General features: G+C 42.6%; 1 protein-coding gene across 10 annotated transcripts in view; it reads right to left on the reverse strand.

Moving 5' to 3' along the window:
• Positions 1–15856, reverse strand: part of FOXN3 (forkhead box N3) — an 884367-nt gene that overhangs the window by 346647 nt on the left and 521864 nt on the right. The gene's annotated exons all lie outside the window — the stretch shown is intronic.

Genomic DNA, 15856 nt, shown 5'->3' on the forward strand with positions numbered 1-15856 from the left:
CATAATAAATGCCCATCTGTCGCCCAGGCCTCCAGAGACAACAGCAAATGAAGACTATTGCCTGGTAGGTAGTTCTGTCTGCTTATGTATAGATCACGGTGCACTGCCATCAAAGTTGCACATGTCCTTCGGGAACCACTAAAACGGGGATTGCTAATTCTCCTTCTGGTGACAGCATCAGCCGCTCCTTTTGCTGTGAGAGAGTGCCCAGGCCCTATACGGCCAGCTGCCACTCTATTGCTCTCTACTCTGAAATTATATCCTTGGACTCTCTTTCGCTTAACCTTATCTCCGCTTTCTCAAGACAATTTCCTTGCCAGTTGCTGGATGACTCTTTCATGTGGGACTGAAACACTCTCCTTATATCCATTGGCTTAGGCTTGACACGAGGTTCTATTGTGTCAAGCCTTAGCCAATGGCTCCACGTGCCCCCCACCCCAAAATGCAGATCTCACTAACACTGCAATTACCTCTGTTGTCACAACAATGAATCACAGCAGTAGAAGGGACAACTGGGGCAGGACCATTATGCTTATGTTATGTTATGTTATGTTATGTTATGAGGCATTTGTTAAGCGCACTGTCACCATAAGTTTCCTGGCGCTGATAGGATCCTAAGATTGAACAGAGGGAATTTAGTGGAGGTGGGAGAAAAGCAATGTTTTTAGGGATTTCCTGAAAGAGAGGAGGGAACAGGGGGTCTTAAGTGAGAGTGGGAGGGAGTTCCACAGCTTAGGGGCCAGATAAGAGAAACTGCGACCACCAGATCTAGTGAGTTTAAAGCGGGGAACGACTAGGAGCTGGAGGTGGGTGGACCTCAGGGTACGAGAGGGACAATAAGGAGTAATTAGAGACTTGAGGAAGGCAGGGGAGGGACCGGTGAGAGCCTTGAAGACCAGGCAGTGGACCTTAAAGGCTATTCTTTCACTGACTGGAAGCCAGTGGAGTTGATGTAATAGGGGTTGGGCCGACTGCCATCTAGGGATTTTAAAAGCAAGCCTAGCAGCCTGGTTCTGTACAGCCTGGTTCTGCTTCAATTATCATATCTATTGTGCTTGAAAGATCTTACATAGACCCCAATTCCAGTATAAAGTAGAATACATAAAATGGGGATGCCCCCACAAATGCATCACATTGCCTTACAAAATGCCAGCAGTGTATTTTATTATTAAAGGTTTAATGCTGGTAAAACATATAAAAGTCAAATGTGTTAGTTAATCCCACTATTACACAATTTTTAAAATTTTGTTTAAAAAAAATTACATTTAAAAACATGCAACAAATCTGAGAAGAAACTGATTTCATTATCACACCTGGATGTACCTAACCGTCAATGTCACACAATTTTGTACAGAGGGAATTATCAAACATTAATTGAGATCAAACAGGCAAAGGCAATGACAGAGGGTGTGCTAAATTGATTCAAAAGCCCTTATACGCTAGTGACAAATCCTCTTCTACTTTGGCAGTTCAACCTATAACGCCTCAATTTTAGCAAAGAAAGAAATGAATGGGAAAATGATCATAACCATCCCATACGTTCAAGTACGCTAGGGTTTGATCATTCTTAAGAACATTACCTTCAAAGAATGATTTTCACACAATGACTTCTACTCCACTGTCCAAGAGCAAAGGTCCCTCTTGTCTACCACAAAGTTCTTAAAAATGCTTTCTGCACACTCTAAGACTTCAGCCAGACAACATAAATAGTCGAATAATTCACTTTATCTTTTAACATCATGAATTCAGTTCTTCCCAGATTAGGGTGATTCCAGATTAAGGACAGTAACGTTTCAGGACTACTACGATACATATCAAACAATCATAGTAAGAGTGTAGAAAATGTTCTTCCACAGCCAGGTTCAAGACCCAACTCAAGCAGCATGGTGTCTCGTCATAACCATGGCAAATGCTTCAGCAGATTCATGGTTTCTCAGACATAATGGAACCATGCAGATTTTCAAAAAACAACACCACAATCTCAAACACAGCCCACGTACAACTCCCTGCACATCACTTCTTCCCAATAACCACAGCGTAGGTATTTACGTGTTAATGCAGAGCAAAGTGTTTGGTATACTCACCAAGGAAATTCAGAACATGCTGTAAGCCAATAAAGATGTGGTCATACCACAAATGGTCATGATAATACAGAGCAGGTGGTCCTCCTCTAAATTGTTTAGCAGAGGCAGTCACACCAGATCTGGAGTCACAAAAGCGTCTTAATGCAAAGTTGTGACATTGATCAATTGTGCGCATGGAAGATGTCTTTATAACAGAGTTGTTTCATAATCGATCAGCTGTTCGGGCCTCGGGTCAAAAGTTATTAAATATTGGTGCAGTGCTTAGGTATTTAGTCAATACTTTCATGAACATGGCTAGAGCTATTCGAACCTAGCTTAGGGTGGTCTGTCCCATCACAGTTTTCGAGCCGTTGGAATTGGTGACCAGCATCTCATTTTGAATTCCATATAGTTGACCCTAGGGGTCAAATGCTGGCTAAATTAACCCAATAATTCCAGTACTGGAGCAGGGAGTCCACTGACACTAAAACACGGAATGCATCTAGGAGAGTACATGCAATATCATTGTGCTTGACAAGGAACTCACTCATTTCACAATGGGCACTAGTTTAAGAATGCCATGATAATGGAGCTGGGAATCTTAAAGAATCGAATAGGGGAACTTGGACATTGAAAAAAGGGAGAGCCAAACACTTGAAAAGAATACACTCATACTGCACACAAACAGAGAATACATGACACAGTTTGGTACACGGAGGCACAGACAAGCATGTCATAACTGAAGCTGAATATTCACTGATCATCTTCACACAGACTTGGCTGAATGTTGCAATCGTCTTCACCCCGTAAGGTGCCCCCAATGGGATGACTCACAACCTGTAGGCAATACTCTGAATACCCACACACCCAATGGTGCCATGCTGCCATGGAAAAGAAGAACACTGGCCTACACAATGCATTAACATACAGTCAAAATGCTGAATTTGTAGAGTGGCGAATCTGTAGTTTTTTAGCTTGTGATTCACAAAACATCTATGATTTTCCAGGCCTTGTTTACAAAGAGATACCTTTTATAAGATCAACAAAATAAGTACAAATAAGGAATAGTTCACTTGATTTTGAGTCCACATAGTTGAGGGCTGAAGAGGAGGACGTGTAAGAACAGGGCAGGTTTGAGTTTTTCACAAATATGTTCAGTTTGTTGCATTTTTATAATATTAACTTGTTTTTATACAGTGTTTCATACCACACTTCTGCCATTTTTAAGTGCTTCAAATATAATAATGTGACTGCACAAAATGTCCTGACCTCGGAAGGAATGTAGGCTGACAGTCGGGATTTAAACTCAAGACCTGCTGAACATTGTATGTTCCAGTAGAAAAAGTTCAACTCATTGCGCCATCTTGCTGGGTTATATTGGTTGGGAGGGAGCTTCAGACTAGTGCGACAAGATCTAAGATAGACAACTCACCAGAGAGATTCTTAGGTAGCAAATAACTTTAAAAAGAATGTTCAAGAGTCTTATATGTTAGGGTTAAAAACGCCAGGGGATTTGTGTGCTTGGGAGAGGATATTGTCCGAAAAGAGAAATTTGAAATGCCTTTAAGGTTTCTGTAGGAAAAGCTTCTGAGAGAGTTTGTTTCTTTCTCTACAGAGGGCCAGATCCAGCTTCTTCCCAAGATCTTTTTTGATTTGTCCCCCTACACACGATTCCACAATAGGCCTTCCCTGGCAATCTTTTGGGAAAAAAGTAGATAAGCTATATTCTATTAATGACTAGACTAATAGACCGGAATATTAGAGTATGACAGGAGATGAGGCCCCTCTGCTCCTTAGCAGTTTTGTCTCCCAGGCCTTTTGGAATCATTGTCGTTTTTGTTTCCATCATTTATCCACAGGGTATGTTTCATGCTGTCAAAGCTTGGTGACAAACATCTAATATTTCCCTGATGCCCTCCCATCCTTAAGGTGCGTGGAAGGTTCTGCCTGGTAAAGTCGAAAGAGAGAGAGGGGTAAAATGAGTGAGACTTGAAATGCTATCCCTTAGGACCCGGATCCCCCAGCATGCTCCCCGCTCCCTCCTTGTAACCTGACAACCCACTTGAGAATCATCGACAGAGATTTATGTGGGTGTAAAACGGCCATGTTTAATATTTGACACTTCATAAACATGACAAGGCATTTCAAAATTCATTATATACAGTTATCAACACAATTTTATTCTTGACTTCCAGATCTTCTTCAGCAAGATTAAGATTCTAATCCTCCAGCACTAAGGGGGCATCCAGCTCCCAACTTCCATGCCATGCATCCACGCGAGGTGGAACCCACCTGCGCCCCATGAGGAGTGGGCCCCCAACCTCTGATCCTTGTCCGCCTTCTCCAGGGGCCCACCCTCCGACCACCAGGCTGACCAGGAACCCAGGAGGCTCGTAACCTGTCGCCCTAGCCTCCCCAGCCGGGGCCATATTTTCCAGCGGAAAGCTTACCGTCTCCCCCCTCAGTGCTGGCCTAGGGAGTACGCAAGGCGGACTCCCGTCCATTCCGTCGGTCAATTTTACTGTTCCAAGGTCTTTCTACCACAACACGCCCCTCCAATCCACTGAGCTAAAGGGACGGGAGGGTGGGAGTTAAAACTACACTTGAGGAGGTAGGAGGGAGACGCTTTTCTGGGAGGCCGCCACCGATCCGGTGGAACAGAGGAAGGAGAGGCCGGGGTCCCTGCCCCTGGAACCTAAATAGGTCCCCATGCTCCGCCCTCTGTCCCACCGGAAGTGTGTCTTCCAACCCCGGAAGAGTTAAGCGGCCGGTCGCCCATTGGGGCAGACCGGCCGCCCCTAGCTTAGATGAGGTAGGGGGCGGGGGCCGGGGGGCCGGGTCCGAAGTGCGCGCTCCTCGATGCTCGCGCTTGTCATTGTACTTACTACCTATTGCGTTGCTAGGATATGTTAGGATAAATGAAGTACTATCCTAGACTGTCCAGGAGACTGACTGCACTACCTCTGGTGAAAAGCAAAGTGGCAATATTCTGGTTAAAGAGCCTGCCCCTCAGCAGAAAGACTGCCCAAGGGACATGGTTCAATGTAATGAGTGTGTGTAACACAGCTTCCTTTTAACTGGCTTTCTCCCGGCCTAAAGATATACAGGGTCTGTTAAGGACATTTACACCTTTTTGCCTCATCTTTGGCTCACTCTACTCATGGCAGTTCAACTGACGTCCTCACATATTTGAAATGTTGCTCGAGCGCACTCAAAGCCTTCTCGCGCTCTCACCGTCATCTCTGCTGGCCAGCTACTCTGTTCCCGATGACGTCTTCTGCATTCTGAGCTGCGTCTCTCTCTCTACCCAGCATGCACTGACGTTCCTGGAGCCACGCGGCGCGCTTCCGCGCTGCGTGCCTCTATCTTGTTTGGTGCCTCTGGAGCTCTTTTACCTTCTAGGTTGCTGTCATTCCCCGCCAACCTCTCTTCAAAGCTGTTGACTACTTCGTCACTTCGTTTTCAAGCTCCTCCATCATTTTTGCTGAGTGCGAACGTAGAGTCACTGAAGCGCAGCGTACTCATGTTGCCGGTGGCTATCTTGGATTATTTTGAACCGAGTTTTGGACGTCTGAGCACGAACATAGATGCCTGCAGGAACAAAGACACTGGCAATGACTTTCGAAGTTGCACAATCAAACCCAGTGATCTCTAAGGCTTCAGTGATCTGCGCAATCGTTGTCCATGCAGGTATCATCCAGGAGCAGCTTCAATGTAACAGCTACAACCACATAGTGGGGACACAGGTCTCCTGATCCGCCCTGGATGAGATAAGAGGGTATCATCCAGGAGCAGCTTCAATGTAACAGCTACAACCACATAGTGGGGACACAGGTCTCCTGATCCGCCCTGGATGAGATAAGAGGGTTCTCATTTTAACTTTTATGTATTTTACTCACGTGCACTTCACTTTGTTTTTGGTCCTGACGAAGCGCCAATGACCTACGGGCGATAGAGGCACGAAACATGTTGACCTTGACTAGTGACACCCAGGCATAGTGGGCCTTGTGGGGTCAGTCATTTTTAAGCAGTTCTTTTAACTGCCAAGGGTTACCTAGACAATCTTGTCGCTGCTTCCATACCCTTGATTTTATCACACTATCATGTTTGCACGTAATTGATTTACCCTCCCTTACCCTTCCCCACACACCTGCATGCAACATCCGGCTAATCCTCTAAAAGATCTCTGATAAAGTGACCCTTCGGGGACCCGTAGGGAATTGCAGCGCCGGCCCAACGAGGAGCAAAATTGCCCGATGATGAAGCATGACATCCTCCGGGGTGGGTGAGGGCAGCAGAGGATGTAGTATATCTTTCCCTCTCCCATCAGGGTATTTTTTACCTAGGATTACTTTTCCCCATTCTTCCCTGTTTTTAATGTATGGGTGACTATTTGCACTCAGATACGTGGGTGACTTTTGCACCCTGGTATAGGAACTTTGTCCTCTTTTTGTGAACAGATTTGGTTTAGGAGCATGGACACTGGACCTTTATTGGCTCCTTGGTCCCCCCCTCTCTTTTGTTGAATCTGTTAAGGACATACCTGTGTAGCATTAAGAAGTCATGAATTAAATGTCTTGCTACTAGCTAAGAATTTTATGCTATCATTATTAATTTGAATTAAGGGTTCAATTCTGTTGATATCTATGGGCCTGATTTAGATCTCGGCCGTAGGGTTGCTCCATCACAACAGTGACGGAAATCCCGCCCTCCGAAATATAAATCTCATTATATCCTATTGGATTTATATTTCGGATGTGACAGAGTAACCCATCCACCGAGATTTCAATCAGTCTATATCTTCCTAAGTATTCTTTAGCACCAAAAGGAATTTGCCAGACAAAGGTTAAAGCATAAAGGCAAATCGTCTCAACGGTGCTCTAGCCCTACGGGGAGGTGACTGATTTCTTCAAAACCTACAAGTGAATAATCTTGTGCACCACTTCCTTCAACATCTTCATAACGTACTTAAAGAAAGCCTAATGTCCTTGGATTCTGTTGTTATGAGGTAGAGAGGTGGTCAAAGGGCATTCTGTCTCAATCTAGCTGAAGACGCAAGATCAAGATGAGGAACAAAGAATCAGTACTCACTATATTGAAAGATCTAAGGGGCACTGTGTGTTAAACCAATGGTGGTTATGTAAAAGAAGACAAACCTCATGGGATCTGGTTGCTCCGTACATTGATTCACAGGCTCCAAATTACAAATGGACCAATTGAGAGAAGTTATTTTATGGATAATTCTAAGATTGACTAACATGACTGCCACCAGAACAATCTAAATAGAAAAGACCACAGTGGTAAATATTTAATGTGGGCAGCATAGAATGTTATAATAATAATTGGAAATATGTTAAAGAAGGTAGACAATGTCTGTCAGGAGCAATACAATATCTCTCTTGAATACTTGCTCTTCTCCTTGCCCCTAAGTTGAAGATGCAGAGCGACAGAATCAATACAATGTGATCAAGTTGAATTTCATTGTGGATGTTTTTAGAATGCTTCATAAGAAGGGCATTTTCGAAGTTGTAAAATGCTAAATAAAGACGTTAAAAGTATTGATTATTTTGTGGTAACAGACGCTGAAGACCTGACATGGAAGGCACAAACCATGTAAAGTAGTTAAATAATAAGATTTAGGACCTTTAACATTCATAAGGTTATTTCACTTTGTAGAAAAAAAGCTCTACCAGAAAGATCGCCATGATCTCAAGTTTATAGAATCTGAATATTAATTCCGAGCACTTGATTAGTAGAAGCTTCTAGGACTTCCTAGTTGATATTAGAGAAAAACTCGTTATTTTTCCTATTGGTGCATATCCATGTTCAACCCAGTCACTGAACTGTCTCTGTATTTGGTACAAAAGTAGACATCCTTTTCAGAAAACAATTAAGAAAACTGTTATTTTACCAAGTGATGTAGTTGGTCCCTGGGGAGACATAATCAAACTATTTGGAAGAAGGTTAAATTGGAGAAGTTTAATAGAAATGTTTCTTAGATGGGTACGGATATGCTGAGAGAGATGAGAAACTGATACTACAATAACATCAAAGACCAACCCCTGGAAAATGCAGTCTCTTGTGCTATGGTGGCTGCTGACTTAGAGTGGAAAGAAGACTATATTTGAACAGCTAGAGGACGTCATAAAAACAAAATTTGTATTTGCACCTGCCAGCGACCACTGCCCTTCGTCGTTGGAACTAGCACTTGGGTGGGAGTCACCCCAGATATAATGCCATGCCATTGTAGTCAGGAAATGTGTTAAGCAGTGGATCACTCACACACACAGATGAGATATTAATAGCTAAAAAAATTGCTATAAAAAACAGTGCAGGATCTACAAAGAGCTCTTGAGCGCTAATACGGAACGCCCTTAGAGAGCCTTGAGCCCAACAATTAAGTTATATTAATTAATTTAGAAACTCGCCTGTGTTAGTTTCATTGTGATTAATGGTCATATGCTGCCGAATAATATTAATTGTGAATGAATTGTCTTTTTTTCCATGTTGTCATGGCAAAACTAAACAACAGACGTGATTACGAATTGGAATCACCAGCTGATGTGCCCCCAGAATGTTGTTAATCAGTTGAAGCTTCTTCTAGATTTGCTTCCCCCGCTGCACCCCTCTGCCCGTATTGCACAGTCATTGTTAGGCCCTTTTACTGTTGTGTTCAGGAGAGTCCTAGGTGCTGCGCAGGAGGAGGTCTGGCCTTTATAGGAAATCTGAAATGTTGCAATGTTCTGCACAAAAGACTGACAGTAGCCGTCGCCTCTCCATAGGGAGATCAACTTTGACAGTTGACATGTACTCTCTGCAGCTTCTCCAGCGACATTTGGCCTGATAAAAAAAGCTTGCTGTGCCCTCTATGGTATCTGTATTTGTGGGTCTAGCCATACTTTTCATGCATGACGATGTAAACTACAATATGTGGTTCTAACATAACAACTTAGGGTGCTCTCAAGGGCATGATATGCCTATAGGTCATACTACATTGTTGTACCCCCTAAGGCTGCCACATATATATGTAGTTGTATGCACACACAACTGAACTTTAGATTAAAATGCTATAAAAACCTCATTTGTTTGAAAAAAAAACTGGAAAAGTATTAAATCGCACCACTCTTTGAAAGATGGAAATACAAAAATAAATAAAACACGACGTTCCAAGTAGCTCTCTGAAGCACCGACCAGCCGTTTTCACTCAACACACACAGATATTAGCCACATCTGTAATCTTACGCACAGAGTGCAAAGTCCAAAATGTAACACAAAAAAACCTCGCCAAAGTTAACTTTGTCTCCAACTGATAAAACCACTTCAACGCGCGCGATATGATTTGCGAAAGTATTGCGAGTGAAAAAATGCAAATATGCAAAGGTTACCGGGGACTAATGTAGCCAGTAATGAGGGTCCTTTATGGATGCACAAAAGCAAATGGGGGGCTGAATGCAGGGCCAGCTGCCCTCCTGCTAGCCAGCCAACTGCCAAACGGTTATTGTGCCGTGCCGCCGAACAGAAGGCGCGTGCAGCAACAGGCACCCGACTCATTTAAACTCTGAAAAGGTGACTAATGAGCTCATTCATGCCGCCTATAAATTATTCACAACACTGATCGCACTCAAGACTAACAGCAAAGTAAACTTTCAGAACACGGCAGACCCGCGCCCTGGCGGGTCCAACGCTGGAGCCATGGCAGCGAGGGGCCCCCGCCTGCCCTCGACTCAAAGAGAGGAGTTTATTAGTGTTATCAGTATATCATTTCAGTCGTTAGTAACCATGTAGTAAGTGAAACAACCCCAAATGCAACAGCCATTTCCAAACGTGTTAGGTGTTCTTTATAACCCACTCAACGGTACTCGTTGTTGGGGTCCCCGGTTTACTTTCGACCGAGTGGATTCCAACTCGTGGCATGCAGATCTAACAGGATCTGCTGTCACCCTGGAGACAAGGCAAACACTGTCACATATCATGAATTATCACCACGACTCCTGACTTACTCCTAATCCTTAAAACCATTATCCTGGTACAGGATATCTATCTATCTATCTATCTATCTATTTAATGCAATTTTATATAGCGCGAACATTACCCGAAGGTGTCAGAGCGCTTTACATAAGAACAAGTTGCGTTACATAAGGATTTAGGATTACATGAATTACATATCTATCTATCTATCTATCTATCTATCTATCTATCTATCTATCTATCTATCTATCTATCTATCTATTTATTTAATGCAATTTTATATAGCGCGAACATTACCCGAAGGTGTCAGAGCGCTTTACATAAGAACAAGTTGCGTTACATAAGGATTTAGGATTACATGAATTACATATCTATCTATCTATCTATCTATTTATTTAATGCAATTTTATATAGCGCGAACATTACCCGAAGGTGTCAGAGCGCTTTACATAAGAACAAGTTGCGATACATAAGGATTTAGGATTACATGAATTACATATCTATCTATCTATCTATCTATCTATCTATCTATCTATCTATCTATCTATCTATCTATCTATCTATCTATCTATCTATCTATCTATCTATCTATCTATCTATCTATCTATCTATCTATCTATCTATCTATCTATCTATCTATCTATCGTTGGCCTAACGGCTAGGGCGGTTGACTTCGAATCTGGGGAACTGGGTTCGAGTCTCGGCAATGACGCTGAACATCCTGTGATTCTGGGCAAATCACTTAATCTGCCTGAGCCTAACAAACAAACAAAAAAAATGGTTGTGTCCTCATGTAATACAACTGGTGGTGCTATGTAAAACGCTCTGATACCCGATACGGGTCAAGTTTGTGCTATAGAAAACTCTGTAAAAAAAAAAATCTATCTCCTAAAAAAACTTAATTTAAGGGACATAATCAGGGGCGGCTGCTCCGCAATGGTGGAGGAGCGTCGCACCACTGGCTCAGAGCCAGCAGGTGAAAAATAAAATGATATACCATAATTGTTTTCTTTTTCGTTGGCCGGCTCTGAGCCAGCTTGTGCAGTGAGGGGCAGGTCTGGCCATAGGAGGGGGGAGGAGGTGTGCTATGTGCTCTTCTAAGTGTGCATGTGTGTTTGGCCGGCAGTCTCAGGCCGGCCAAACACACCTGAGCACTTAGGTTTCTCCAACCCGGCTGTTTTGAACAGCCGGGCTGGAGAAACAGCACAGACTCCCTATCCTGAGCGGAGAGCGTTCTCAGCCCACTCAGGCTAATCCCTGCACTGTTCTCATAGAATGAGAGCAGTGTGGGGTTTGCTAAGGGAGTCTGATGCTGTCCCAGTGCCTGCTGGGACCAGGAAGCAGCACATCAGAACACTGAGGCGTGAGGAGCAATGCAGCTGGCGGCTTCAGGTAAGTGTTTTTTTTATTATTAATTATTAGCCTCCCAGCCCCCTCCACCCGACTCACCACCTCTTCATTGGGTCAGCTGCCACTGGGGACATTATGGCTATGATCTCCACTCTAAAAAGCTCAGAAATGTGCCAGTTATGGTTAGCAACGCAGCAATAACTGACTCCAATGTACTGCTCATGACCTCACACTTGATGTCATGGATGACTTCACTAAGGAAATTATTGACATCACTGATGACATAACTATCCACTTCAACGATGACATTACTGGTACATCACATATCACCTTACCTTAAGCCAGGCCCTGAGCCCACGCCAATATCCTTGGGTGTAAGGTCAAGACCAGGCCTTAAGCCAGATACGATTTGTTGCTACCATAACCGACAAATTACAGCGCTTGGTAAAGTACAAATCTTAATCTTAACATCTCTTCAATTGAAGCTTATTAAAGGAAACTCGTTTTTTTTTTAAACAATTGTTTGTCCTTTTCTTCAGAGTACTTATTCAGAACACTACTTTAAGAAAGAGTATTTACAGTGATATTCTTCACTATATAATCCAACTAGCAGTGGCCCCTGACTTTTGGCTGAGCGCAGCAGGATCTGAGCAGAAGCCCTGTGCTGGTCCCACCCGAGCTCTGTAGTCAGATCCAGCACCAGTAGTGGGTTGCAGAGGCACTTGGCCTTTGGGCCTGTGCACGGTCTGTCATGCACAAACCAGCTGCATATGGCGTTCAACTGTATGTAAGGTCCACCCCCATTTAACCAAATCAGCAAGCAATGAAACAACCTTTAGTAGCGCACAGGGGTTTAAGTAGCGTGCAGTGGCCCCTTGGCCTGACTTATGACAAAGTTAAAGACCGGAAGGGGTAAAAAAACGTTTCATGGGGAAAAAACGTTAGCACTGTTTCACAAGTCTGCATGAAGCTTGGCAGGCAGCATGTTAAGCCCAGTCCTTGTATCTCACGTGGAACGGAATTCTGTCAAACTGCACGAAAGTTATTAGCAAAACAATGCCTTATAAAAATGTTTTCTCAAACTTTGCTGCTCGACTGATCAACGGAAAACCTGAAATTACAGCACTGGATTAATGTGCGGCAAATGCACATCTGCCAAACAGCACTAAACACTGGTTTTGCATCCGCCTGACAGACCTGCATGTAATTTGATAGCAAAAGAAATCTAAGCATGCTAAGTGACCTCCTAATTTCATGAAGTATGTTAGACAGTGCTAATCTTATCAACAAACAAAAAAATTCATTTTCAACGCTAATTAAAACATAACTACATCATTTGCATATTTAATATTTTCAGGTTACCAAATGTGCACCTCGTTAATACATTTTGCAAGTTGACATTTTTTTTCTTCTCATAACAAAGAACATTTTGCCACTTCTCAGGACCGCCCGCTCTCTCCCACTTTGTACTGCAACAATTGATTTTATTTGATTTGACATCTGTGTAGCACAAAACGACTACTTCCTGATTAGGATCTGTGCATTTGAAGAAGGGGAACTCCTGGCCCAAACAGCATGCTCCGCGCGTCCACCAATCAAGGTGAAGGCGATTATAACTTTAGCTCCCCCTTATGTGCAAACAAGAAAGTTTTCACTTGTTTTCTAAACATCAGCAAATTTGTCTGTAGCCAAATCAATTAGGGTAGAGCATTCCAGATCTTGGCCATAGTAACAACTATGACCACCCTATCTGGGTTAACTGAATCTAGGAGTGACAACTAAGCAACCATGATTAGATCTTAATTCTCTAGAAGGACTGTAAAAAAAAGCTGGAATTTGTGTATGTCGATTGACAACTGTCATATATTGTTTTGTGGTAAAAGCATAATTCTTTGAACTGGCATCTTCATCTTATGTGAAGCCAGTGAAGATTGTCCCGATTGTTAAATATGGGAGCGTGTCTTCTCCACCTCAAAACTAGTCTTGCAGCTGCATTCTGTAATAGCCAAAGACGGTAAATAAGATGTGACAGTGCCCTTACCCAATTACAGTAGACTGTCTGTGAGATGATGAGAGCTTGGACCATGTCTCCTTTCGCTGATTTAGAGATGAAAGGGAGAATTTTTTGATTACATTAAGTAGTCAGAAGCAGCTGAACAAGTAGTTTTAACATGTAGCTCAAAATTTAAATATTTATCAATTACAATTCTAAGGTTACATGCATAGGATACTGGCACTGGGAGTGTTCCTTAATTTGTTGTCCAACACTCAGATGACCACGCAGATTCCGGACGGAAAACCACCACTTCCGTTTAACCCCATTAAGGGGCAGTGAGTTGGTTTCTATTCAGCTACACACTTCATGTAGGCAGTTGTTACGATTAGATGTGGCTTTCATGGAAGTCCCATTGAGTCTAACTCTAAGCTGGGTGTCATCAGAGTAGGTGAAAACATGACTTTGAAGGATTTTATCAACTAGGCTTCATGTATAGGGTGAAAAGGTGGGGCTCAATACTGAGCCTTTTGTAACCCTTGAAAAATCTGTTTGGAGATTACCTAAATTCAGCAAGGCCGTGGTCTTGTAAAAAGGCAGTTAACCATTTAAGGTTGTCCCCATCACCCCATGCCAGAGTCAGTCAGATATTTGATCAAAAATTGAAAAAAATTGCGTTTAACACAGCTGCACTGATAGATCTAATAAAATCAGAGAACAGACACCCTTTTGATATCTGATCTGCCTGTTGTCATCTATCACTTTAACCAAGACTGTTTCCGTACTGAAAACTTTGTGGAAGGCCTATTGTGCCAAATATAATAAGCCACTTGCTTGCATAAACTTCATCAGCTGCAGTGCACTGAGGTTTTAGTGATTGTGGCATAGGTTGGTAACAGCAATATTGGCATATTTTTACATAACACCTTGAGATCTAGCAAGAGTTTTAGTAATGTGTGACCACAGCAGCTTTCCAGTGACCAGGGATGCATCCTGACATTAGGGAGGAATTACACAGCAAGACAGTGCAGGAGCCAGAGTGGTGGCAGCTTTTTGTTTAACTGCAAAGCAGAAGCAACATCAGGTGAAGAGGAGGATGAGATGGACGAAAAGACATGTTCCACCTCCATTTCTGAGTCTGGTGTAAAACTTGCCCCAAAAATTGGAAGGTCTTCATTACTCGTTGGCAACCACCAGACTAACAATTTGGGTGTGAAAAAAAAAATACAGTATATATTATCACATAACTCTTGTGATGGAGTTCTGGCATTATTTTCCGCATTGAACTGGGCTTTACTTTTATGCAAATTGAAGACCTCTCTAGTTGAATTAGGTGCGTTCAAGACCTTCTTCTTGAACAAGTAAGATTTTGTGATTTTCACCAAATGATACTATGCCTGAAGTTTGTTTTTGTAGAGCATGTTATCCTCCAACAGATAACCATCTCTACATTTGCTTCCCAATCTTCTTTCCATCTTTTCAACGCAGAGTTGTACAAAGGTTATGACAGAGGAGATCTCCTTGATATCCTTTTTCCCATATGAGCTAAAGAATCTGTGGAATTAAATAAGTCAGTTGTCCACTTTAAGAATACTACCAATGGGATGGGTGTCAATTAATTGCGAGAAGGTGTTCTCAAGCAGGGCAGCCAACTCTGTGGAACTAATTTTATTCCAGGTTTCTCTTATTTCTAAACCTACACTGTGGAAAGTTGGCTTGAAGTCGCCTCAAAACTTATAAAAAAACTGTCCATTCAAGGTAAAGGTCTTACCTTTTTAATAGTAGACAAGGCTGTGAGCTAAGCGTGCCCTGCTGAATGAGTGGTCCCTGTAGTGAAAAATTCGAGATTTAGTGGCATTGAGAGAATAAGATCGGTTTAGAAAAATGTGCGGGATTCGTGTGAGTTTTATCATGCATCTTTAACATATTCGGTTGAAGCATTGGGAGGTGGTTAGGTGTTTCTATCAGCTCAGGGTGAGGAGTGCAGCAAGGTGGAGCATTCCTCAAGGACAGCACTGCTCTGTCTCTTGTAGAAGTAAACACTGGCAGGGTGCCACAATGGTCTCATGTCCCTATCTCTCCACACAAAAATGTTTTCCTGTGTGCTAAATATGCACATTGCAGATGGAGGAAAAGATATATTAAACTTGTCACTAAGCAATAAAATCTCTCAGAATTATTCTAATCTGACTGATGAAAATTGCAAATACCAAATTTCAAAGTGCAAATATCACAAAACCTACTCAATGAATTTACACTAAACTACAAAAAGCGTCTATCTATTGTGAAAAAAGTTGTAGTTCCTTACCAAGTTTGATATAATTAATTGATGTAGTTCATTACTGTAGCGGACAACACAAGTTCCTACGTGAGGTAAAAAGGTGGCTGTTTCTTTCTTGACTCTTCCCCCTTAACTTTACTATTCGCTACCCATGATGAATCTGCGCAAATGTTGCCATACGAAAACTTTGACACATTGAAG

This window comes from Lissotriton helveticus, chromosome 9 (genome assembly GCF_964261635.1).
Source record: "Lissotriton helveticus chromosome 9, aLisHel1.1, whole genome shotgun sequence".
Taxonomy (NCBI): Eukaryota; Metazoa; Chordata; class Amphibia; order Caudata; family Salamandridae; genus Lissotriton; species Lissotriton helveticus.